This window comes from Haematobia irritans, chromosome 2, assembly GCF_050003625.1.
Source record: "Haematobia irritans isolate KBUSLIRL chromosome 2, ASM5000362v1, whole genome shotgun sequence".
Classification (NCBI taxonomy): Eukaryota; Metazoa; Arthropoda; class Insecta; order Diptera; family Muscidae; genus Haematobia; species Haematobia irritans.
In genome coordinates this window covers 181,190,978-181,216,093 of record NC_134398.1, presented here as the reverse complement: position 1 = coordinate 181,216,093, position 25,116 = coordinate 181,190,978, and the positions used below count along the sequence as shown (strand labels likewise).

Below are 25,116 nucleotides of genomic sequence, written 5' to 3'. Positions count from 1 at the left end.
TCTAATTTCTATAGAAAATTTTGTCAAAATTTGATTTCTATAGAATATTTTGTCAAAATTTTATTTCAAAAGACAATTTTTGCAAAATTTTATTTCTATAGTAAATTTTGTTAAAATTTTATTTCTATGGAAAAATTTGTCAAATTTTATTACTATTGAACATTTTGTCAACATTTAATTTCTATGGAAAATTTTGTCAAAATTTTATTTCGTAGAAAATTTTGGCAAAATTTTAGTTCTATTGAAAATGTTTGTAAAAATTGTATTTCTATAGGAAATGTTTGCAAAATTTTATTTCTATAGAAAATTTTCTCAAAAATTTTATTTCTATTGAAAGTTTTGTTAATTTTTTTTTATATAGAAAATTTTGCCAAAATCTTATTTCTATTTTGGCAAAATTTTATTTCTATAGAAAATTTTGTCAAAAGTTTATTTTTATAGACATTTTTGTCAAAATTATATTTCCATAGAAAACTTTGTCAAAATTTTATTTCTAAAGAAAATTTTGTCAAAATTTTATTTCTACAGAAAATTTTGTCAAAATTTTATTTCTATAGAAAATTTTGTCAAAATTTTATTTCTATAGAAAATTTTGTCAAAATTTTATTTCTATAGAAAATATTGAGAAAATTGTATTTCTATTGAAAATCTTTACAAGTTTTATCTCTATAGTAAATTTTTGTTAAATTTTATTTCTATTGAAAATTTTTGTAAAAATGTTATTTCTATAGGATATCTTGTCAAAATCTAATTTTCATAGAAAATTTCGTCAATTTGTTCATGTCTATCGAAAATTTTGTCAAAATTTTATTTCTATAAAAAATTTTGTCAAAATTTAATTTCTATAGAAAATTTTGTCGAAATTTTATTTCTATTGAAAATTTTGTCAAAATTTTATTTCTATAGGAAATGTTTGCAAAATTTTATTTCTATAGGATATCTTGTCAAAATCTAATTTTCATAGAAAATTTCGTCAAAATCTAATTTTAATAGAAAATTTCGTCAATGTCTATCGAAAATTTGGTCTAAATTTTATTTCTATAGAAAATTTTGTCAAAAATTTATTTTTATAGGAAATTTTGTACAAATTTTATTTCTATAAAAAATTTTGTCAAAATTTAATTTCTATACAAAATTTTGTCAAAATTTTATTTCTATAGAAAATTTTTTCACAATTTTATTTCCATAGAAAATTTTATCAAAATTGTTTTTGTTACATTTATTTTAAATTATAAACATTTTCTTTGTTGTATTTATTCTATTTTCATTTTACCAATGCATTTGGTAAAACACATTTGTATTCGAATCACAGTAAAATCACTATAATCACTATAAAAGATTTTGTCAAAATTTAATTTCTATACAAAATTTTGTCAAAATTTTATTTCTATAGAAAATTTTTTCACAATTTTATTTCCATAGAAAATTTTATCAAAATTGTGTTTGTTACATGTATTTTAAATTATAAACATTTTCTTCGTTGTTATTCTATTTTCATTTTACCAATGCATTTGGTAAAACACATTTGTATTCGAATCACTGTGTTTTCTATTGAAAATCTTTGTAAGTTTTATCTCTATAGTAAATTTTTGTTAAATTTTATTTCTATTGAAAATTTTTTGTAAAAATTTTATTTGTATAGGAAATGTTTGCAAAATTTTATTTCTATAGGATATCTTTTCAAAATCTAATTTCTATAGAAAATTTCGTCAATTCGTTCATGTCTATCGAAAATTTTGTACAAATTTTATTTCTATAAAAAATTTTGTCAAAGTTTAATTTCTATGGAAAATTTTGTCAAAATTTTATATCTATAAAAATTTTTGTTAAAATTTGATTTCTATAGAAAATTTTGTCAAAATTTTATTTCTATACAAAATTTTGTCAAAATTTTATTTTTATAGAAATTGTTGTCAAAATTTTATTTCCATAGAAAATTTTATCAAAATTGTTTTTGTTACATTTTTTTTAAGTATAAACATTTGCTTTGTTGTATTTATTCTACTTTCATTTTACCAATGTATTTGATAAAACATATTTGTTTTCGAATCACTGTGTTAAAAAGTATATATATATATATATATATATATATATATATATATATATATATATATATATATATATATATATATATATATATATATATATATATATATATATATATATATATATATATATATATATATATATATATATATATATATATATATATATATATATATATATATATATATATATATATATATATATATATATATATATATATATATATATATATATATATATATATATATATATATATATATATATATATATATTTTGGGAAGAACACGGTAACACAGTAACCATAATCAACCTGCTGCCAACACGGGGAGCAGCAGCAGCATTACCAAACAAACAACAGCAACAACAACACCACCAACAAAAAACGTGTAAAGCTTATTCTCACTTATGTCCATTGCAATCGTATCCAATGCGATTTGTATTCAATTCTCTCTGCGGTTTTATTTTGGCATTTTGTTGTTGGGTCAACTATTGTTGTTGCATGACGCATGCAAGTGTATGAGTGAGACGAGTACGATTTTTTATTGTCGTTTTGGTGTGCTGTATCTTTTTTTTTTGTTTTGTTTGTACTGTGCTTAAAGTACTCATAGCAGTCTCAACTAATTGTGGCTATTGGTCGCGGGGGAGGAAAACAAAATAAATGTTTTAGAAAAAATGTGTGTGTTTTTTGTGTTAGAGTTATTACCTGAAATTGAAATCGTCACTTGTTGTGTCGATCGTCGTCCAAGTTGTCGTAGTTCATCGTTTATTTCGTTTTTATTTGTTTTGTTTTCGGCCACATTTCGTTCTTACCATAGGTTTTTTCAATTGTTGTTATTGTTGGTGGGGCTGTTTTTTTTGTCTCCTCCTCAATTCAACACACATCGAGAGGAGTGTGCGCTCAGTACTCAGTTCATTCTTTTCATTTAGTCACTGTTGACGGTTGTGTGTAGTTTTTTTCTCCCCAAAGTACACTGCTGTATGTACTTGTCGCCGTCGTCGTCGGTGTTGTTTTCGTATTTTCCCCCATTTGATTTTAACGAAGAGAACATTGATCGTAGTTACAGCTTGGTAATAGCATTTCACGTGTATGCGCTGCCAATAAAGCCCTGCAAAGTACTTGCGTAGTATATGTGAGTGGTTTAGTGTGTGGGGTTTGCGTGTGTGTTTTTTTTTTTAATTTCCAAGTCAGGGTTTTAAAGTTCGATATCAGCTAAAACCTCACAGTAAACAATAAGGCTGTCGCATTGTCGTCGCTCGTAGAAAGAATATTAAAAACCCAATTTCGTAGTGCACAAACGGACGGCGTCATCGACGATCAATTGCTAGCAAAACACACCATCAACAAACGCTCTTCGTTCGCTCAGCTGAACTTAGAAAGTCAACGCGCGCGCAAACGAATACTGACAGCGGAATTAATTGAATTATTATTGATTGTTAATTTAATAGAATTTATCGAATTGTACAAGTGAATCTATGTGAAACGAAATAGAAAGAAACAATTCGAAAAAAAATAAATGAAACAGGTGAAAAATTGCTATGAATTCATTTAAAAGAAATTAATAGAAAAAAACGTGCAAAATTAATTTAAAAAAAATACATAAATGAATATTTCGAAAAAGATTAATATATAAATATGCTGTGAATTCATTTTAAAGAAATAAATAGTGCAAAAATAAATTAAAAAATAAAATAGAAAAATTAAATATATCAATATTTCTAAAAAGATTAATTTTAAAATATTTTTTTTACGAATTAATATTTAAAATTGTTCAAAGTCAAAAAAACTTGAATTATCTATCACAAATATATAAATTAAATGCTATATTTTAAAATTGTGAAATAAAAATTAATTATCGTATCTCTTCTTAATTAAGGATTGAATATTGCAATATTAGAAAAGAATATTATGAAAAATTATTTCGCAAGTATTGTGTTGTGAGTTGCAAACAAGTTTACTGCAAATTTATAAAAAATCTACAGACAACAAATAAATAACGTGAAATAAGTACAAAAAATATTTTTAATGACAAAAATAATAATACTGATTTATGTAAAGAATTTTGGTGACCATAAAAAAAACACAAAAATATACTGCAATGCTTAAAAAAAATATTTATTACTTTTTTGGATTCCCATAAAAAAATTAATAAATATAAATTGTGTATTTAATATCATTTTAAAAGAAGCAAGTTAAACGAAAATATATCCACGTTTTTTAAGTACGCAACAAATAACAGTTTGAAATGAACTGGGTTCTTTAATAAAAAAAAATTATTCTCATTTCTTTCAATCAATTTTGAGGAAATATTATTAAAATATATTTAGCTCCAGTATATGCTAAAATATGTGTGAAGTGAAAATTAGTTCAAAAATCAATATATTTAAATAAAAAATTAAATACTAAGAAAAATATATAGAATCTTAGACATACGACTAAGCAAAATATATAGAAAAATAAGAAAAATATTTTGGAATAATAAATTTGTATTGTTTTGTAGTAAAATTTTATAAATTGTCATAAAACAAAAAAATATTTAGTATATTTCACAGTGCTTAAACAACATTTTATATAAATCTTTTTATTTTTGTACAAGTAGTGAAAACAAAAATATACATTTTGGCTTTGTTATAATTCTAAAAGAATTGAACGTTGAATGAAAATATTCCTACTTTATTAAGGCGAGTGAATAACTACGCAAAAAAAACACAGTTCGTCGTGAACTAATTTCATTTAATTAAATAAATTACCTAATTAAAGCGTAACAAAAATACCGTAACAATTTGGGAATAATAAAAAGTATTTATCTTATATAATAAAATTTTGACAAAATTTTCAATAGTAATAAATTTTGGAGAAAATTTTCTAAAAAAAATAAATTTTTGAGAATATTTCCTATAGAAATAAAATTTTGACAAAACTTTCTATAAAATAAAATTATGACCAAGTTTTCTACAGAAATAAAATGTTGACAAAGTTATCTACAGAAATAAAATTTTTACAAAATTTTCTATAGAACTAAAATTTTCACAAAATTTTCTATAGAACAAAAAATTACAACATTTTCTATAGATATAAAATTTTGGCATAATTTCCTATAGAAATAACATTTTGATAAACTTTTCTATAGAACTAAAACTTTGACAAAATTTTCTATAGAAACAAAATTTTGACAAAAATTTCTATAAAAAATAAAATTTTGACAACATTTTCTATAGAAATAAAATTTTGACAAAATTTTCTATATGTTAGAAAATAAAATTTTTACAAAATTTTCTATAAAGCTAAAATTTTCTATAGAAAACAAATTATGACAAAATTTTCTATAAAATAAAACTATGACAAAATTTCCTATAGAAATAAAATGTTGACAAAATTTTCTATAGAAATAAAATTTTGACAAAATTTTCTATAGAACTATAATTTTGACAACATTTTGTATAGAAATAAAATTTTGCCAAAATTTTCTATAGAAAAAAAAATGTTGACAAAATTTTCTATAGAAATAAAATTTTGTCAAAATTTTCTATAGAAATAAAATTTTGACAAAATTTTCTATAGAAATTAAATTCTGACAAAATTTTCTATAGACATAAAATTGTGACAAAATTTTTTATAGAAATAAAATTTTGACAAAATTTTCTATAGAAAATTTTCTATGACAAAATTTGCTATAGAAATAAAATTTTGACAAAATTTTCTATAGAAATAAAATTTTCACCAAAAATTTTATAGAAATAAAATTTTCACAAAATTTTCTTTAGAAATTAAATTATGACAAAATTTTCTATAGACATAAAATTTTGACAAAATTTTCTATGCAAATAAAATGTTGACAAAATTTTCTATAGAAATAAAATTTTGACAAAATTTTCTATAGAAATAAAAATGTTGACAAAATTTTTGATAGAAATAAAATGTTGACACAATTGTCTATAGAAATAAAATTTTGACAAAATTTTCTATAGAAATAAAATTTTGACAAAATTTTCTATAGAAATAAAATTTTCACAAAATTTTCTATAGAAATTAATTATGACAAAATTTTCTATAGACATAAAATTGTGACAAAATTTTCTACAGAAATAAAATTTTGACAAAATTTTCTATAGAAATAAAATTTTGACAAAATTTTGTATGAAATTAAAAGGTTAACAAAATTTTCTATTGCGATAAAATGTTGACAAAATTGTCTATAGAAATAAAATTTTCACAAAATTTTCTATAGAAATAAAATTTTCACAAAATGTTCTATAGAAATTAAATTATGACAAAATTTTCTACAGAAATAACATTTTGACAAATTTTTTTTTGGAGTATAATTTTTACAAAATTTTCTATAGAAATAAAATTTTGACAAAATTGTCTATAGAAATAAAAATTTGACAAAATTCTCTAAAGAAATAAAATTTTGGCAAAATTTTCTAAAGAAATAAAATTTTAACAAAATTTACAAAAAAAAAACAAGTATATACGGCCGTAAGTTCGGCCAGGCCGAATCTTATGTACCCTCCACCATGGATTGCGTAGAAACTTCTACGAAAGACTGTCATCCACAAATTTCAACTCACATGGTTGTTAAATATCATATGCTACCACCACGTACCAAATTTCAACCAGATCGGATGATTTTGCTTCTCCAAAAGGCACTGGAGGTCAAATCTGGGGATCGATTTATATGGGAGCTATATATTATTATGGACTGATAGGAACCAATTCCTGCATGGTTGTTGGATACCCTATACTAACATCACGTACCAAATTTCAACCGAATGGGAAGAATTTTGCTCTTCCAGGGTGCTCCGGAGGTCAAATCTGGGGATCGGTTTATATGGGGCCTATATATATAATTATGGACCGATATCGACCAATTTTTGCATGGGTGTTTGAGTCATATATTAACATCACGTACCAAATTTCAACTGAATCAGGTGAATTTTGGTCTTCTAAGAGGCTCCGGAGGTCAAATCTGGTGATCGGTTTATATGGGGGCTATATATAATTATGGACCGATATGGACCAATTTTTGCATGGTTGTTAGACTCCATATACTAACACCATGTACCAAATTTCAGCCGGATCGGATGAAATTTGCTTCTCTTAGAGGCTTCGCAAGCCAAATCGGGGGATCGGTTTATATGGGGGCTATATATAATTGTGGACCGATATGGACCAATTTTTACATGGTTGTTAGAGACCATATATAAACACCATGTACCAAATTTCAGACGGATCGGATGAAATTTGCTTCTCTTAGAGGCCTCGCAAGCCAAATCGGGGGATCGGTTTATATGGGGGCTATATATAATTATGGACCGATATGGACCAATTTTTGCATGGTTGTTAGAGACCATATACTAACACCATGTACCAAATTTCAGACGGATCGGATGAAAATTGTTTCTCTTAGAGGCTCTGCAAGCCAAATCGGGGGATCGGTTTATATGGGGGCTATATATAATTATGGACCGATATGAACCAATTTTTGCATGGTTATTAGAGACCATATACTAACACCATGTATCAAATTTCAGCCGGATCGGATGAAATTTGCTTCTCTTAGAGGCCTCGCAAGCCAAATTTGGGGGTCCGTTTATATGGGGGCTATACGTTAAAGTGGACCGATATGGCCCATTTGCAATACCATCTGACCTACATCAATAACAACTACTTGTGCCAAGTTTCAAGTCGATAGTTTGTTTCGTTCGGAAGTTAGCGTGATTTCAACAGACGGACGGACGGACGGACGGACGGACGGACATGCTCAGATCGACTCAGAATTTCACCACGACCCAGAATATATATACTTTATGGGGTCTTAGAGCAATATTTCGATGTGTTACAAACGGAATGACAAAGTTAATATACCCCCTTCCTATGGTGGAGGGTATAACAAGTAAGTAAAGTCTCAAGTCGGGCGGAGACGACTATATTATACCCTTCACCACTATGTAGACAAACATTTGCGTTACCATCTCAACTATTTAAAATTTGCTGGGAGCTATATAAAAGTTTGCATTTCCAGATACCAATACTTTTAAGGGAAACAATTTTTTGTACTTCTACAAAAACTCTAGAATTAAAATTTAAATCGGCTAACGCCCTGGGATGAAACACAATGCTAGTAAAAAATATGGGAAATATGAAGCGAGAGAAATATTAATGCAATTGTACAAAAGAGATTTATGATTTTTCAGGCGATACATATGTATTCGAGATATAGGACAATTAGAGTAATATTTACAATTTTTGCTACTCAGCAGTGGCGATTTTACAAGGATATTGGTTAGATCTCGCCAAGATATGTGGTCAAGTGTGGGATGTGATATATTATTTGGTCTAGTCGGGTGACTTGGAGCCTTATTTAGAACTCATCCGTTTTATGGAAATTTTGGCATTGCAGTGTGTAGGCTAAGATATGGGGAAACCATCACAGAATTTTGTGTGAGAATTTTGGCCATATTTGTATTTGCTGAGGAAACTATCCAGTCAATTGGAGGAAAATTCCATTGAAAATGGGTCTAAAATATGAAACAGTCTACCATATTTCCCCAACTCTGGTGTACGTATATATGAGAGCTATATACAATCTGAACCAATTTTGACTAAATTTGACATGCATAGTTAGAATAATAATTCTGATATCTATGCGAAATTTCACGGAAATGGGAGTATAACTTTGGCCCACCTGGTCATATGAGTGCAAATCGGACGGGAGATATATATGGGAGCCATATCTAAATCTGAACCGATTTCAACCAAATTTGCCACAATTACCTATACTACTAAACGTACTCCTTGTGAGAAATTTGAAGCAAATTACGGCAAAACCCTGGATTTTGAGGCCATATAAGTTCAAATCGGACGAAATATATATGGGAGATATATCTAAATCTGAAACTATTTTGGACATATTTGCCACATACAATAGTATCGTTAAAAGTACCCCTTGTGCAAACTTTGAAGTAAGTCAGGGCAAAACTCTGGCTTTTGAGACCATATAAGTCCAAGTTGGGCGAAAGATATATATGTGAGCTATATCTAAATCTGAACCGATTTTAACAAAATTTGACACACTTAACGATACCATTAAACGTACCCCTTGTGCAAAATTTGAATCAAATCACGGCAAAACTCTGGCTTTTGTGACCATATAAGTTCAAATCGGACGAAATATATAAATGGGAGCTATATCTAAATTTGAACCGATTTCAATCAAATTTACCAAGCATTGGTAGAATGTCAATGCTACCCTCTGTGCAAAATTTCACGAAGATCGGTAGTAAACTTTGGACTCTGTGATCATATGAGTCTAAATCGGACGAAAGATATATATGGGAGCTATATCTAAATCTGAACCAATTTGGATAATATTTTGCAAGATTTTCGAGATTCATAAAATATTTGGATGTACGATATTTCCAGAAATTTGGATACATTACACCCAATAATTGAGCTATTTCCTATCTTTTAATAATGGACTCAATATTAGTGGCATAATAGCTGTGCTGGTGTAAAAGCAAGTATAACTCCTAATATCACGAATTTCTTTCCAGTTAAAAATAAATCTCCCATAAACATGTACCCCTTAATTTTTATACCCACCACCATAGAATGGTGACGGGGGTATAATAAGTTTGTCATTCCGTTTGTAACGCATCGAAATATCGATTTCCGACTATATAAAGTATATATATTCTTGATCAGGGAGAAATTCTAAGACGATATAACGATGTCCGTCTGTCCGTCTGTCTGTCTGTCTGTCTGTCTGTCTGTCTGTTGTAATCACGCTACAGTCTTCAATAATGAAGCAATCGTGCTGAAATTTTGCACAAACTCGTCTTTTGTCTGCAGGCAGGTCAAGTTCGAAGATGGGCTGTATCGGTCCAGGTTTTGATATAGTCCCCATATAAACCGACCTCCCGATTTGGGGTCTTGGGCTTATAGAAACCGTAGTTTTTATCCAATTTGCCTGAAATTTGAAATCTGGAGGTATTTTGTGACCGTAAAGAGGTGTGCCAAAAATGGTGAGTATCGGTCCACGTTTTGGCATAGCCCCCATATAGACTGATCTCCCGATTTTACTTCTTATGCTTATAGAAACCGCAGTTTTTATTCAATTTACTTGAAATTGGAAATCTAGAGGTATTGTAGGACCACAAATACGTGTGCCAAAAATTGTGAGTATCGGTCCATATTTTGGTATAGCCCCCATAAAGACCCATCTCCCGATTTTACTTCTTTGGCTTATAGAAATCGCAGTTGTTATTCAATTTACCGGAAATTGGAAATCTAGAGGTATTGTAGGACCACAAATACGTGTGCCAAAAATTGTGAGTATCGGTCCATGTTTTGGTATGTTCCCCATATAAAACGACCTCCCGATTTGGGGTCTTGGGCTTCTAGAAACCTTATTTTTTATCCAATTTGTCTGAAATTGGAAATCTAGAGGTATTTTAGGACCATAAAGAAGTGTGCCGAAAATGGTGAGGATCGGTCCATATTTTGGTATAGCCCCCATATAGACCGATTTCCCAATTTTACTTCTTGGGCTTCTAGAATCCGAAGTTTTTATCCTATTTGCCTGAAATTGGAAATCTAGAGGTATTTTCGGGTCATAAAGAGGTGTGCCGAAAACGGTGAGTATCGGTCCATATTTTAGTATAGCCCCGATAAGAACGATCTCCCGATTTAACTCCTTGGGTTTCTAGAAACCGTAGTTTTTATCTGATTTGCCTCAAATTGTAAATATTCTGGTATCGGATTAGGTTTTTATAGGTCCATTTGGTAATGCCTCCATATAGACCGACTTCACTTCTTGAGGGTGTAGAAGGCGCACTGATGATGAAAATTGCTTGAAACTCAATGTAAAATTTCCAGATTTTACTTCTACAGATTTAAGATTTCAAATCAAGACGTTATTTTATAATTTTCTTGCACACTTACAAGAGTGTTAATGATTCCTCTAAAACTCAAACAAAAATGGTTCTTATAAATCCAGAATCTGATATAGTCCTCACGGATGAAATCTTTAAATTTATCTTCGGGAAGTGTCCTCAAGTCCTCAAGCCCTCCTGAAATTTCAAAGGAAACCCTAATATTTGGTTCATGGTGGTGGGTATTTAAGATTCGGCCCGGCCGAACTTACTGCTGTATATACTTGTTTTTAAATAAGGAAATACGGTATAATTCCCCAAACTCTTTCAATGATACCACACAAATCCTAATATTTTCGAATTCGAATATGGGTTAGGGCATGATATAGTCGGAACCGCTCGAATTTCTACTTGTTTTTAATTTACGTAATTTATTCATACAATTTATGAATTCCATCATTGGTAAATATTTTGGAACTGTTCATAAAAAAATGAATATTTTTTATCTGTATGCATGGCAGGCATGCTAACCATTACTCTATGATGGCTCTCTTACGTTTTTTACTGAAATTATCTCTTTTTGGACTATACTCGCTAGACATGTTGCCTTGTTCAAATACTCAGGCTTCATTCCTTTTTGTCATGAAATTCCATTAAATTACTTAGCAATGAAACGTGATGCTTAATTTCCGAATTTGTCGCCAAATTACCTTATTTTCAAGATATTTCATACCTAATATATTGTCCACAGACACTGACACCACCATCATCTATAAGCTGGCTTGATTTTCTTTTCTGTTTTTTAATATCGTCAGCAAGTTTTATTCGAGGTTTTAAGTTAACGCGTTCATTGTACCTAAAAGTTAAAGTACATACGTACATATTTTTGTATCTGAGAAATGCATTTAAAAATAAATATATAGCTGTACATTAGACTGTGTCGTAATGTGAAACAGAGGGGTAGAGAAAATAAAGTCAGCTGTAAGTGAGATTAGTATTTAAGAGAAATTCAGTTGTTTTTATACCCTCCATCATAGGATGGGGGTATATTAACTTTGTCATTCCGTTTGTAACACATCGAAATATTGCTCTAAGACCCCATAAAGTATATATATTCTGGGTCGTGGTGAAATTCTAAGTCGATCTGAGCATGTCCGTCCGTCCGTCTGTTGAAATCACGCTAACTTCCAAACGAAACAAGCTATCGACTTGAAACTTGGCACAAGTAGTTGTTATCAATGTAGGTCGGATGGTATTGAAAATGGGCCATATCGGTCCACTTTTACGTATAGCCCCCATATAAAGGGACCCTCAGATTTGGCTTGTGGAGCCTCTAACAGAAGCATATTTAATCCGATCCGGCTGAAATTTGGTATATGGTGTTGGTATATGGTATCTAACAACCGTGCAAAAATTGATCCACATCGGTCCATAATTATATATAGCCCCCATATAAACCGATCTCCAGATTTGGCTTGCGGAGCCTAAAAGAGAAGCAAATTTCATCCGATCCGGCTGAAATTTGGTACATGGTGTTGGTATATGGTCTCTAACAATCATGCAAAAATTGGTCCACATCGGTCCATAATTATATATAGCCCCCATATAAACCGATCTCCAGATTTGGCTTGCGAAGCCTCAAAGAGGAGCAAATTGCATCCGATCCTGCTGAAATTTAGTACATGGTATTGGTATATGGTCTCTAACAACCATGCAAAAATTGGTCCACATCGGTCCATAATTATATATAGACCCCATATAAACCGATCTCCAGATTTGGCTTGCAAAGCCTCAAAGAGGAGCAAATTGCATCCGATCCGGCTGAAATTTAGTACATGGTATTGGTATATGGTCTCTAACAATCATGCAAAAATTGGTCCACATCGGTCTATAATTATATATAGCCCCCATATAAACCGATCCCCAGATTTGGCTTGCGGAGCCTCAAAGAGAAGCAAATTTCATTCGATCCGGCTGAAATTTGATACACGATGTTGGTATATGGTCTCTAACAACCATGCAAAAATTGGTCCACATCGGTCCATAATTATATATAGACCCCATATAAACCGATCTCCAGATTTGGCTTGCGAAGCCTCAAAGAGGAGCAAATTTCATCCGATCCGCCTGAAATTTGGTACATGATATTGGTATATGGTATAACAACCATGCACAAATTGGTCCACATCGGTTCATAATTATATATAGCCCCCATATAAACCGATCCCCAGATTTGGCTTGCGAAGTCTCCAAGAGAAGCAAATTTCATCCAATCCGGTTGAAATTTGGTACGTGGTGATAGTATATGATCTTTAACAACCGTGCCAGAATTGGTCCATATCGGTCCATAATTATATATAGCCCCCATATAAAACATTCTCCAGATTTGACCTCCGGAGCCTCTTGGAGGAGCAAAATTCATCCGATCCGGTTCAAATTAGGCACGTGGTGTTAGTATATGGTCGCTAACAACCATACCAAAATTGGTCCAATGACACAAAAATTGGTCCATATCGGTTCATAATCATGGTTGCCACTAGAGCCAAAATAATCTACCAAAATTTTATTTCTATAGAAAATTTTGTCAAAATTTTATTTCTATAGAAAATTTTGTTCAAATTTTATTCGGTTCATAATCATGGTTGCCACTCGAGCCAAAAATAATCTACCAAGATTTTATTTCTATAGAAAATTTTGTCAAAAGTTTATTTCTATAGAAAATTTTGTTAAAATTTTATTTCTGTAGAAATTTTTGTCAAAATTTTCTTTCTATAGAAAATTTTTTCAAAATTTTTATTTCTATAGAAAATTTTGTGAAAATATTATTTCTATAGAAAATTTTGTTAAATTTTATTTCTGTAGAAAATTTTGTCAAAATTTTATGTCTACTTTGTCAAACTGAATTATATACGTATTGGATCGATCTTTTTTGATTTAATATATACCACGGATGGACTTACATACAATTTAGAAGATGGTGTTAGGAGGTTTTAAGATACCTTGCCATCGGCAAGCGTTACCGCAACCCAAGTAATACGATTGTGGATGACAGTCTTCAGTAGAAGTTTCTACGCAATCCATGATGGAGGGTACATAAGCTTCGGCCTGGCCGAACTTACGGCCGTATATACTTGTTTTTTCTAATCAAGAAAAATAATTAATACATAAAATCCCTTCGACCTAATTAAATATTTTAGATCAGTATTTAAAAATATTGTATAATTTATTCAGCTGGTATAATTGTAGTTACTTGTTTGACTTTATGTAGGTTAAGAGATCATATATGCAGATAGTAAAAAAACATTTTTTTAATAACTAACTAATTAACAACAGAGCGATTTACGAAATACAATTAACAATGTCGTAATGTTGTATTTCAAACCAATTAAAAAAAAATAATAAAAAAATAATAATTATTATTATTTTATTTTATTATTTTAAAAATAAATGTATAGTTAATTTTGTTGTTATTGTTCTGTTTGATATTTCTTTATATTCACCTTGAATTGCAATGAATTCTGTATTTTCAGTTTGTTCCCCAAAGTCCAAAGAAATGACAAACCAAAAATGGAGAAACACAAAATTAATCCATGTCTAAAAAATTGGTTTTTGTCGTGGCTCTTCGTAGGCGTGGGTGGATCACGTTTAATTTAACCCAGCGAAAAAAATATAATAAATAATAAATAATTAATTGTTCAGAAAATTTATGAATTTACCTTCAAAACTTTTCGTAAGGAAATAGATTTCTTTACAATTAAAGATGTGCTTGAAAATGAATTTGCTTCATTTATAAAAGTCAAAAAACAACTGAACCTCAAGTATCTAATTTCAATGGGATCTAATGAAATAATTACTGAATTGAATAAGACCGCAACTAATGCACCCTATTCCACCATGTTGGGTTAGGATATAGTGAAACAAGTATATACGGCCGTAAGTTCGGCCAGGCCGAAGCTTATGTACCCTCCATCATAGATTGCGTAGAAACTTCTTCTAAACACTGTCATCCACAATCGAATTACTTAAGTTGCGGTAACGCTTGCCGATGGCAAGGTATCTTAAAACCTCCTAACACCATCTTCTAAATTGTATGTCCATACGTGGTATATATTAAATCAAAAAAGATCGATCCAATACGTATATAATTCAGTTTGACAAAGTAGACATAAAATTTTGACAACATTTTCTACAGAAAGAAAATATTAAAAAATTTTCTGTGAAAATAAAATTTTCACAAAATTTTCTATAGAAATAAAAATTTTGACAAATTTTTCTATAGAAAGAAAATTGTGACAAAAATTTCTACAGAAATAAAATTTTAATAAATAAACTTTTGACAAAATTTTCTATAGAAATAAAATCTTGGTCGATTATTTTTGGCTCGAGTGGCAACTATGATTATGAACCGAATAAAATTTGAACAAAATTTTCTTTAGAAATAAAATTTTGACAAAATTTTCTATAGAAATAAAATTTTGACAATGATGAAAATTTTATTATGAACCGATTAAAATTTTAACAAAATTTTCTCTAGAAATAAAATTTTGACAACATTTTCTATAGAAATAAAATTTTGGTAGATTATTTTTGGCTCTAGTGGCAACCATGATTATGAACCGATATGGACCAATTTTGGTATGGTTGTTAGCGACCATATACTAACACCACGTTCCTACTTTGAACCGGATCGGATGAATTTTGCTCCTCCAAGAGGCGCCGGAGGTCAAATCTGGAGATATGGACCATGTCCCAAATTACAACCGGATTGGATGAAATTTGCTTCTCTTGGAGACTTCGCAAGCCAAATCTGGGGATCGGTTTATATGGGGCTATATATAATTATGAACCGATGTGGACCAATTTTTGCACGGTTGTTAGAGACCATATACCAATATCATGTACCAAACTTCAGGCGGATCGGATAAAATTTACTTCTCTTTGAGGCTCCGCAACCCAAATTTGGGATCGGTTTATATAGGCGCTATATATAATTATGGACCGATGTGGACCAATTATTGCACGGTTGTTAGAGACCATATACCAACACCATGTACCAAATTTCAGCCGGATCGGATGCAATTTGCTTCTCTTTGAGGCTTCGCAAGCCAAATCTGGAGATCGGTTTATATGGGGTCTATATATAATTATGGACTGATGTGGACCAATTTTGCATGATTGTTAGAGACCATATACCAACACTATGTACCAAATTTCAGCCGGATCGGATGAAATATGCTTCTCTTTTAGGCTCCGCAAGCCAAATCTGGGGATCGGTTTATATGGGGGCTATATATAATTATGGACCGATGTGAACCAATTTTTGCATGGTTGTTAGAGACCATATATCAACACCATATACCAAATTTCAGCCGGATCGGATGAAATATGCTTCTGTTAGAGGCTCCACAAGCCAAATCTGGGGATCGGTTTATATGGGGGCTATATATAATTATGGACCGATGTGGATCAATTTTTGCATGGTTGTTAGAGACCATATACCAACACCATATACCAAATTTCAGCCGGATCGGATCAAATACGCTTCTTTTAGAAGCTCCACAAACCAAATCTGAGGGTCCCTTTATATGGGGGCTATACGTAAAAGTGGACCGATATGGCCCATTTTCAATACCATCCGACCTACATCGATAACAACTACTTGTGCCAAGTTTCAAGTCGATAGCTTGTTTCGTTCGGAAGTTAGCGTGATTTCAACAGACGGACGGACGGACGGACGGACGGACATGCTTAGATCGACTCAGAATTTCACCACGACCCAGAATTTGCTTCTCTTGGAGACTTCGCAAGCCAAATCTGGGGATCGGTTTATATGGGGCTATATATAATTATGAACCGATGTGGACCAATTTTTGCACGGTTGTTAGAGACCATATACCAATATCATGTACCAAATTTCAGGCGGATCGGATAAAATTTGCTTCTCTTTGAGGCTCCGCAACCCAAATTTGGGATCGGTTTATATAGGCGCTATATATAATTATGGACCGATGTGGACCAATTATTGCACGGTTGTTAGAGACCATATACCAACACCATGTACCAAATTTCAGCCGGATCGGATGCAATTTGCTTCTCTTTGAGGCTTCGCAAGCCAAATCTGGAGATCGGTTTATATGGGGTCTATATATAATTATGGACTGATGTGGACCAATTTTGCATGATTGTTAGAGACCATATACCAACACTATGTACCAAATTTCCACCGGATCAGATGAAATATGCTTCTCTTTTAGGCTCCGCAAGCCAAATCTGGGGATCGGTTTATATGGGGGCTATATATAATTATGGACCGATGTGAACCAATTTTTGCATGGTTGTTAGAGACCATATATCAACACCATATACCAAATTTCAGCCGGATCGGATGAAATATGCTTCTGTTAGAGGCTCCACAAGCCAAATCTGGGGATCGGTTTATATGGGGGCTATATATAATTATGGACCGATGTGGATCAATTTTTGCATGGTTGTTAGAGACCATATACCAACACCATATACCAAATTTCAGCCGGATCGGATCAAATATGCTTCTTTTAGAAGCTCCACAAACCAAATCTGAGGGTCCCTTTATATGGGGGCTATACGTAAAAGTCGACCGATATGGCCCATTTTCAATACCATCCGACCTACATCGATAACAACTACTTGTGCCAAGTTTCAAGTCGATAGCTTGTTTCGTTCGGAAGTTAGCGTGATTTCAACAGACGGACGGACGGACGGACGGACGGACGGACATGCTTAGATCGACTCAGAATTTCACCACGACCCAGAATATATATACTTTATGGGGTCTTAGAGCAATATTTCGATGTGTTACAAACGGAATGACAAAGTTAATATACCCCCATCCTATGATGGAGGGTATAAAAAATATTGTCGTGAGTCCAAAGATTTCATGTCCATACAATACGAATGCTAATTTTCTAATTAATTAATTCTATAGAAAATGTTGCCAAATTTTTATTTCTATAGAAAATGTTATCAAAATTGTATATCTATAGAAAATTTTGGCAATTTTTTTTTTCTAAAAAAAATGTTGTCAAAATTTTTGCTTAGAATAGAAGATGCATTTCTCTATGTTAATAGAAAGTTTTTTTCATTGTTCAAAAATCTATAAACCTTTCAAGGAAGTGGTCTGGTTTTTATATTTGAATGGTTCGACTTAAAACTCGGTATCTTAGCAAGAAAGAAAATTTCGTTGGACTAAGGTCAACTTAGCTTTAGTCAAAATTTTATTCCAAGAAAATTTTTTTCAGAATTTTATTTCTACAGAAAATTTTATCAGAATTTTATTTCTATAGAAAATTTTGTCAAAATTTTATTTCTTTAGAAAATGTTGTCAAAATCTTATTTCTTTAGAAAATTTTGTCATAATTTTATTCCTCTAGAAAATTTTCTCAATTTTTTTTCTTCTACAAAATTTTCTAAAAATTTCTTGAAAACTTTGTCAAAATTGTATTCCTCTAGATTTTTGTTTTTCAAAATGTTATTCCTCTAGAAATACTTCTCTATAGATTTTTTTTTTAAATTTTATTTTTTCTACTGAAAATTTTGCCACAGTTTTATTTCTATAGAACTTTTTTTAAAATTTTTATTTCTATAGAAGATTTAGCCAAAAAATTTTTTAAAGAAGATTTAGTAAAAAATTTTAAGATAACGGTTTTATTAAAATTTTATTTCTATAGAAAATTTTGACAAAATTTTTATTTCTATAGAAAATTTTGTCAAAATTTTACTTTTTATAGAAAATTTTGTCAAAATTTTACTTTTTATAGAAAATTTTGTCAAAATGTTATTCTATAGAAAATTTTGTCAAAATTTTATTTCTACAGAAAATGTTGTCAAAATTGTATTACTATAGAAAATTTTTTCAAAACTTTATTTCTATAGAAAATTTTATCAAAATTTTATTTCTATAGAAAATTTTGTCACAATTCTATTTGGACTGAAAATTATATCAAAATTTTAATTCTATAGATTTTCTTTTTTAATTTTTCTTTCCATAAAAAAATTGGCAAGATTTTATTCCTAACAAATTTTTGTCAAAATTTTATTTCTATAGAAAATTTTGTAAAATTTTATTTCTTTAGAAAATGTTGACAAAATTTTATTTCTATAGAAAATTAGGTTAAAATTTTATTTCATTATCGTTGTTTTTGATTTTAGCTTAAAACCATGCATTGACTAAACTACCAGTGTAGTTTAATCAACAGAGGAAAATAATGTTTGTCAAATTTATTTGGTCAAAGTCCTATAGACTGCAAGATGGTTGGATGAACGCACATTTCGGAATTACCACATTCCTCATCAGCATCCTCTACTTGCAGCAAAAATATCAACCAATTATCACAATAAATTCGGGCAGTTCACTAAACCCAAAGTGAACCACACTTGAACCTTCCGAAAAAACGTTTATTATAGTCGGCTTTTGCGAAATAAATTTTTTTACAAACATTTTTCTTTTGCTTTGTCAAAATTTTATTTTATTTTGTCGAAATTTTAATTCTATAGAAAATTTTGTCCAAATTTTATTTCTATAGAAAATTTAAAATTTTTTTTTTTTATTTTGTGAAACATTTTTTTCAATAGAAAATTTTGTCACAATTCTATTTCTATAGACAATTTTGTCAAAATGTCATTTCTATGGAAAATTTTGTCAAAATTTTAGTTCTTTAGAAAATTTTGTCAAAGTTTTATTTCTATGGAAAATTTTGTCAAAGTTTTATTTCTATAGAAACCAATTATCACAATAAATTCGGGCAGTTCACTAAACCCAAAGTGAACCACACTTGAACCTTCCTTATGATAGTCGGCTTTTGGCGAAATAAATCTTTGTACAAACATTTTTCTCTTATCCTTTGTCAAAATTTTATTTTATTTTGTCGAAATTTTAATTCTTTAGAAAATTTTGTCCAAATGTAATTTCTATAGAAATGTTTTTAAAAATTTTATTTTATTTTGTCAAACATTTTTTTCAATGGAAAATTTTGTCAAAATTCTATTTCTATAGAAAATTTTGTCAAAATGTCATTTCTATTGAAAATTTTGTCAAAATTTCATTTCTATGGAAAATTTTGTCAAAATTTTAGTTCTTTAGAAAATTTTGTCAAAGTTTTATTTCTATGGAAAATTTTGTCAAAATTTTATTTCTATAGAAACCAATTATCACAATAAATTCCGGCAGTTCACTAAACCCAAAGTGAACCACACTTGAACCTCCCGAACAAACGTATATGATAGTCGGCTTTTGGCGAAATAAATTTTTGTACAAACATTTTTCTTTTCCTTTGTCAAAATTTTATTTTATTTTATCGAAATTCTAATTCTTTAGAAAACTTTGTCCAAATTTTATTTCTATAGAACATTTTTTAAAAATGTTATTTTATTTTGTCAAACATTTTTTTCAATAGAAAATTTTGTCAAAATTCTATTGCTATAGAAAATTTTTTCAAAATTTCATTTCTATGGAAAATTTTGTCAAAATTTTATTTCTATGGAAAATTTTGTCAAAGTTTTATTTCTATGGAAAATTTTGTCAAAATTTTATTTCTATAGAAAATTTTGTTAAAATTTTATTTCTAAAGAAAATTTTGTTAAAATTTTATTTCTATAGAAAATTTTGTTAAAATTTTATTTCAATGGAAAATTTTGTCAAAATTTTAGTTCTTTAGAAAATTTTGTCAAAGTTTTCTTTCTATGGAAACCTATTATCACAATAAATTCGGGCAGTTCACTAAACCCAAAGTGAACCACACTTGAACCTTCCGAAAAAAACGTTAATGATAGTCGACTTTTGGCGAAATAAATCTTTGTACAAACATTTTTCTTTTCCTTTGTCAAAATTTTATTTTATTTTGTCGAAATTTTAATTCCTTAGAAAATTTTGTCCAAATTTTATTTCTATAGAAATTTTTTCAAAATTTTATTTTATTTTGTCAAACATTTTTTTCAATAGAAAATTTTGTCAAAATTCTATTTCGATAGAAAATTTTGTCAAAATTTCATTTCTATGGAAAATTTTGTCAAAATTTTAGTTCTTTAGAAAATTTTGTCAAAATTTTATTTCTATGGAACATTTTTGTCAAAGTTTTAATTCTATAGAAAATTTTGTTGAAATTTTATTTCTAAGAAACCAATTATCACAATAAATTCGGGCAGTTCACTAAACAACACTTGCACTTACCGAAAAAAGGTTTATTATAGTCGGCTTTTGGCGAAATAAATCTTTGTACAAACATTTTTCTTTTCCTTTGTCAAAATTTTATTTTATTTTGTCGAAATTTTAATTCTATAGAAAATGTTTGTCAAAATTCTGTTTTTATACTATTTTTTTTTCAAAATATTATTTTATTTTGTCAAACATTTTTTTCAATAAAAATTTTGTCAAAATTCTATTTCTATGGAAAATTTTGTCAAAATTTTAGTTCTTTAGAAAATGTGAAAATTTTATTTCTATAGAAAATTTTGTCAAAAATTTATTTCTAAAGAAAATTTTTTTAAAATTTTATTTACATAGAAACCAATTATCACAATAAATTCGGGCAGTTCACTAAACCCAAAGTGAACCACACTTGAACCTTCCGAATAAAAAAAAATTTAATTCTTTAGAAAATTTTGTCCAAATTTTATTTCTATAGAAAATTTTTATTTTATTTTGTCAAACATTTTTTTCAATAGAAAATTTTGTCAAAATTCTATTTCTATAGAAAATTTTGTCAAACTTTCATTTAAATGGAAAATTTTGTCAAAGTTTATTTCTATGGAAAATTTTGTCCAAATTTTATTTCTATCGAAATTTTTTCAAAATTTTATTTTTTTTTGTCAAACATTTTTTTCAATAGAAAATTTTGTCAGAATTCTATTTCTATAGAAAATTTTGTCAAACTTTCATTTCAATGGAAAATTTTGTCAAAGTTTTATTTCTATGGGAAATTTTGTCAAAATTTTATTTCTATAGAAAATTTTGTCAAAATTTCATTTCTGTGGAAAATTTTGTCAAAATTTTAGTTCTTTAGAAAATTTTGTCAATGTTTTATTTCTATGGAAAATTTTCTCAAAATTTTCTCAAAATTTTTTTCTTCTAGAAAATTTTCTAACAATTTCTGGAAAATTTTGTCAAAATTATTTTCCTCTAGATTTTTTTTCTTCAAAATCTTAGTCCTCTACAAAATCTTCTCTATAGAAATTGTTTTCAAATTTTATTTTTATAAAAAAAAAATCGTCAAAATTCTATTTCGTCAGAAAATTTTATAAAAATTTTAATACTATAGAAAATTTTGTAAAATTTTTGTGTCTATAGAAAATTTTATCAAAATTTTATTGTTATAGAAAATTTTATCAAGATTTTATTCCTAAAGAAAATTTTATCAAAATTTTATTTCTATAGAAAATTTTATCAAGAGTTTATTCTTAAAGAAAATGTTATCACACTTTTAATTCAATAGAAAATTTTGTCACAATTTTATTTCTTTAGCAAATGTTGTCAAAATTTTATTAAAATTAAAAATTTTCCAAAAATTGTATTCCTCTAGAAAATTTTCTTAAAATTGTATTCCTCTAGAAAATTTTCTTAAAATTGTATTCCTCTAGAAATTTTTCTCAAAATTTTATTTCTAAAGAAAATTTTCTTAAAATTTTATTTCTATAGAAAATTTGCTCATAATTTTATTTCTATAGAATTTTTATACCCACCACCATAGAATGGTGACGGGGGTATAATAAGTTTGTCATTCCGTTTGTAACGCATCGAAATATCGATTTCCGACTATATAAAGTATATATATTCTTGATCAGGGAGAAATTCTAAGACGATATAACGATGTCCGTCTGTCCGTCTGTCTGTCTGTCTGTCTGTCTGTCTGTCTGTCTGTCTGTCTGTCTGTCTGTCTGTCTGTCTGTCTGTTGTAATCACGCTACAGTCTTCAATAATGAAGCAATCGTGCTGAAATTTTGCACAAACTCGTCTTTTGTCTGCAGGCAGGTCAAGTTCGAAGATGGGCTGTATCGGTCCAGGTTTTGATATAGTCCCCATATAAACCGACCTCCCGATTTGGGGTCTTGGGCTTATAGAAACCGTAGTTTTTATCCAATTTGCCTGAAATTTGAAATCTGGAGGTATTTTGTGACCGTAAAGAGGTGTGCCAAAAATGGTGAGTATCGGTCCACGTTTTGGCATAGCCCCCATATAGACCGATCTCCCGATTTTACTTCTTGGGCTTATAGAAACCGCAGTTTTTATTCAATTTACTTGAAATTGGAAATCTAGAGGTATTGTAGGACCACAAATACGTGTGCCAAAAATTGTGAGTATCGGTCCATATTTTGGTATAGCCCCCATAAAGACCCATCTCCCGATTTTACTTCTTTGGCTTATAGAAATCGCAGTTGTTATTCAATTTACCGGAAATTGGAAATCTAGAGGTATTGTAGGACCACAAATACGTGTGCCAAAAATTGTGAGTATCGGTCCATGTTTTGGTATGTTCCCCATATAAAACGACCTCCCGATTTGGGGTCTTGGGCTTCTAGAAACCTTATTTTTTATCCAATTTGTCTGAAATTGGAAATCTAGAGGTATTTTAGGACCATAAAGAAGTGTGCCGAAAATGGTGAGGATCGGTCCATATTTTGGTATAGCCCCCATATAGACCGATTTCCCAATTTTACTTCTTGGGCTTCTAGAATCCGAAGTTTTTATCCTATTTGCCTGAAATTGGAAATCTAGAGGTATTTTCGGGTCATAAAGAGGTGTGCCGAAAACGGTGAGTATCGGTCCATATTTTAGTATAGCCCCGATAAGAACGATCTCCCGATTTAACTCCTTGGGTTTCTAGAAACCGTAGTTTTTATCTGATTTGCCTCAAATTGTAAATATTCTGGTATCGGATTAGGTTTTTATAGGTCCATTTGGTAATGCCTCCATATAGACCGACTTCACTTCTTGAGGGTGTAGAAGGCGCACTGATGATGAAAATTGCTTGAAACTCAATGTAAAATTTCCAGATTTTACTTCTACAGATTTAAGATTTCAAATCAAGACGTTATTTTATAATTTTCTTGCACACTTACAAGAGTGTTAATGATTCCTCTAAAACTCAAACAAAAATGGTTCTTATAAATCCAGAATCTGATATAGTCCTCACGGATGAAATCTTTAAATTTATCTTCGGGAAGTGTCCTCAAGTCCTCAAGCCCTCCTGAAATTTCAAAGGAAACCCTAATATTTGGTTCATGGTGGTGGGTATTTAAGATTCGGCCCGGCCGAACTTACTGCTGTATATACTTGTTTTTTTTTAATTCCATTTATATAGAAAATTGAAGTACGTCTTAGTTGGAGGAAAATGTTTTGAAAATTGTACCAAAACATTAAGAATTGTACCAATCTACCAAATAATAAAACATTTACACATTTTTGGTAGAATTCTACAAACTGTGGCAAACGTCAAATTTGGTACACTCTAATCTATTTCACCATCCTTCAAATGGGCACAATTTCATCGAAATCGGTTGGAACTTAGATATAGCTCCCATATACCCAAAGTTTCCAAAATTTGGCTATAGTAGCCTTATGTAGTAACCGATCGTACTTATATTGAGCACAAAGTGATTATTTATAGTATCAATCAAACCTGCAAAATATAATTCAAATCGGTTCAGATTTAGATATAGCTCCCATATATGTTATATGTATCGACCTATTTTCAAAATTTCGACCTAATAACCTTATTTTTGACCATAATGCCTTCATTTTGTGACCGATCTTTCTCAAATTTCGCACAATGTAATTTTCTCTAATGTCAAATAAACTTGTAAAATATCATCTGAATCGGTTCAGATTTATATATAGCTTTCACATATATGTATCCCGCGATTTTTTTCATTATACTCTTATTTATTAACCAATGCACATAGCACCAGATATAGCTCCCATATAAACCTATCTCGAGTAGCAAAAATTTACTGAAAATTTAATAAATGTGATGTGTATCCTAATTGTAATTTTATAGAGCCTACTTTTAAACCTAGATAGCTTTCTAGAAATTTTTTGACTTTTTTTTTGAGTGTAAGATTGAAATTTTAAACCTATATGACCAAATGATGCAGGTTCTGGTAAATAGATAATTAGAGTTTTATAAATTATATGCAATTGCAATGAATGCAGGTAAAAATACTTCT

The 25,116-nt window shown here is 29.5% G+C and overlaps 1 protein-coding gene and 1 long non-coding RNA gene across 5 annotated transcripts in view; one reads left to right on the top strand and one right to left on the bottom strand.

The window, feature by feature from the left end:
• LOC142226767 (CUGBP Elav-like family member 2) overlaps positions 1-25,116 on the top strand; it is a 551,331-nt gene that overhangs the window by 312,806 nt on the left and 213,409 nt on the right. The gene's annotated exons all lie outside the window — the stretch shown is intronic.
• LOC142226768 (uncharacterized) lies at positions 2,318-3,435 on the bottom strand. The gene is made up of 2 exons (XR_012719746.1): positions 2,750-3,435; positions 2,318-2,673 (listed from the first exon to the last, which is right to left on the bottom strand). It is a non-coding gene; the product is annotated as an uncharacterized LOC142226768 (long non-coding RNA).